We start from the raw sequence: 3,240 nt of genomic DNA on the forward strand, positions 1-3,240 counted from the left end.
CTTCCCCTGTCTCCTCTCACCTGCAGCGAACCCTGCGTGTCCGAACCATCATCACTACGGACCACTACTTTGAAAGCGCATTGCACATTGGATAAAATACATCCAACTTGATTCACCCTTTCACATTCATGGCAGTTTTGGCATAATAAACTCCCAGACTGGAGCAGTTCCCTCGACTCCCTTCCCAATTGTCTAGGCCAGCTGGACTTACGTCTCTTGCCTTTCAAATGGGATTGCCTTTCTTCCATCTTAGCCAGTCTCTCAGTGATTTCTCCCAATGCCTCCATAGCACAGGGGAAAAGGATGAGACTCAGGCCAAGGACTTGATTTCCATTTAATTTACATTCTTCACATTGCGAGCCTATACCGTCCTAGTTTCTGCCCTCAACAGATACTTGGGCGAGGCGGACAGCCATGCTGGTTCCTCACAGATCATAGTCCTGGTAGAAGTGGTGGGTGGGATGAAAACAGCTATTAATAATAATAATGCTGATGGTATTTAAGCGCTTACTATGTGCCAAGCACTGTTCTAAGCCCTGGGCTAGATACAAGGTAATCAGGATGTCCTACGTGGGGCTTCTAGTCTTAATCCCCAGTGTACAGATGAGGGAACTGAGGCAAAGAGAAGTTTAGTGGCTTGCCCAAGGTCACACAGCAGACAAGTGGAAGAGCTGGGATTAGAACCCACGTCCTCTGACTCCAAAGCTCAGGCTCTTGCCACTCAGCCTTACTGCTTCTAGTGGCAGCAAGGATGAAATGAAGGATAATAATAATAATAATTATGGTATTCGTTAAGCACTTACTATGTGCCATGCACCGTACTAAGCCCTGAGCACTGGATGAAAGGAAGGAAGGATGGCCCAACCACACCTTCGCCAGAGAGAGACACAACAATGGATCAAGGGGAAAGTTGGCCTCATATTTCTTTGCTCTTTGTTTCTCAATCACCTTATAAGCACTGTCCCTGACGTTAGAATGATTATAGGGTTGGCTTAAATGTAGGGGTAATAGAAGCATGCACTACAATGGCTCTGACCTTTTCAGTATTCTTTTGTTTGATTGGTTTGTCATCGCACTCCGCCTCCCGTGTTGAACGAGTCAATGTTGAATGGATGCAACGGACGGCAAATCAAAGTGCAGAATATTGAAAAGGTCAATGCGGTAGAATGCACAGTTAGAGTTCAGTTGAGCAATATGGAAACATTTCCATTTCCATAGGTTATTCATGCATCAAAGAGCTTAACGGTGCCAGAGAGCTGTAAAGAAGCGGTATAATCCTGAGGGCAGGATTCGGACAAGAATCTTCTTGTGTCTTAGGAAGACGATTTTTCTTGGTGTGGTGTGGAAAATCTGATCATGATCTTCCAGGACAGAGGTCTCCAATGTTACGAGAAAGAGAAATGAAGGGGAACACAGGGTAGTGTTCTTGCCTCTCTCCCCCTTCTGGGAGAATAAGAGTCCATTTGGAAGGCCCTAAGTGGAATTTGAGTCGGATGGATCGCCACGCTGAGCATGTCAAGAGCACTTTACGATTGAGTGTTTTGAAGAGGGTTTTCTCCTATTCCCTCATTTGGTAATGAACAAGCACCAACCAGCTCAATAAACTTTACCTGAGCCATCTCAACAGCTCAGTAGGAGCGGGTGAGTTGGAATGTCAACTTCTTACCTTAACCATGAGGAACTGAGACCAGAGGGAGGGAAGAGGATTCCACCCACCCTCCACCTACTCTGTGCCCTTTGGCAGAGGTGTATGGACAGGGCCTGGAAGTCAGGCAAGTGCGTGACCAACCAGAAATCTCAATCTGGAGCAATAAGACTTGGCATTAAACTGTCGGTTTCTTTCATTATAATGTGTGTTCATTATGATTACCGTCTTTGGGCCGGGGAGGTGCAGCCTAATTCACAAAAGGCCTTCCCTGACTAAGAGGCCTTCCCAGACTCTAAGGCCTCATTTTCCCAATTCACCCTCCCCGCGGTATCAACTATACATTTGGCTATGTATCCCCTAAGCACTTCGATACTCACCTTAGCCCCATGGCATTTACGTACATCGCCTCATACTTACGCTTGTGGTGTTATGCTTTTGAGTCGTGTCGGACCCATAGCGATGCCATGGGCACATCTCTCCCAGAATGCCTCACCTACAGCTGCAGTCATTCCAGTAGTTTATCAATAAAGTTTTCTTGATAAAAATACACAAGTGGTTTACCATCACCTCCTTCCACACAGTAAACCTGAGTCTCCACCCTCGACTCTCTCCCATGCCACTGCTGCCCAGCACAGGTGAGTTTTGATGTGTAGCAGATTGCCTTCCACTCACTAGCCACTGCTCAAGCTAGGGATGGAATGGATATGTCTCTGCTTGACTCTCCCCCACATAGTCGAGACTGGTAGAGTACTGGAAACTCTCCAGGTGCGACCCTGAGAGGTGCGTTCTTATGTGCATCTCCTAGTACTCTACGATTTCCCCTAGCTGCAATTTATTATAATGTCTGTCTCTCCCAGTAGACTGAGAGCTCCTTGTGGGCAAGATTGCATCTACCAACTCTATTGTAGTGCACTTTCCCAAGCCCTTAGTACAGTGCTCTGGACACAGTAAGTATTCAACAAATACTATTGCTTGGTTGATTGATTGTGCTAGATAAGCTGTTTCTCTGATACTTCCAACACTATCGTGCTTTATGTGATGCTTAAACCATGCCTTCAAAATATAGCTAAAATCATGCTGGGTGAAAATAACTTAGTGCTTGCATAGGAGTTAGGTGAGAGGCTGGGTGAGACAGAGGGATAGGCTGTACAAGGCCTAGTGGAAAGAGCACGGCCCTGGGAGTCCAAAATCCTAGAACGAGTCGTCTACAATCGCTGCTTAGAATTCCTTAACTCCCATTCTCTCCTAGACCCCCTCCAATCTGGCTTCCGTCCCCTCCACTCTACCGAGACTGCTCTCTCTAAGGTCACCCGTGACCTCCTTCTTGCCAAATCCAATGGCTCCTACTCCATTCTAATCCTCCTTGACCTCTCTGCTGCCTTTGACACTGTCGACCATCCCCTCCTCCTCCATACCTTATCTCACCTTGGCTTCATGGACTCCATCCTCTCCTGGTTCTCCTCTTACCTCTCTGGCTGGTCATTCTCGGTCTCCTTCGCTGGCGCCTCCTCCTCCTCCCATCCTTTAACTGTTGGAGTTCCTCAAGGGTCAGTTCTTGGCCCTCTTCTGTTCTCCATTTACACTCACTCCCT

At 47.2% G+C, this 3,240-nt stretch overlaps 1 non-coding gene across 1 annotated transcript; it reads right to left on the minus strand.

Annotated features, from left to right (window-relative positions):
• Window positions 1-2,293: 2,293 nt before the first annotated feature.
• Window positions 2,294-2,431, minus strand: LOC114806849. The gene has a single exon (XR_003754906.1). It is a non-coding gene; the product is annotated as a small nucleolar RNA SNORA7 (small nucleolar RNA).
• Between the last annotated feature and the right edge of the window lie 809 nt (window positions 2,432-3,240).

The sequence above is a fragment of the Ornithorhynchus anatinus genome, chromosome X1 (genome assembly GCF_004115215.2).
Source record: "Ornithorhynchus anatinus isolate Pmale09 chromosome X1, mOrnAna1.pri.v4, whole genome shotgun sequence".
Classification (NCBI taxonomy): Eukaryota; Metazoa; Chordata; class Mammalia; order Monotremata; family Ornithorhynchidae; genus Ornithorhynchus; species Ornithorhynchus anatinus.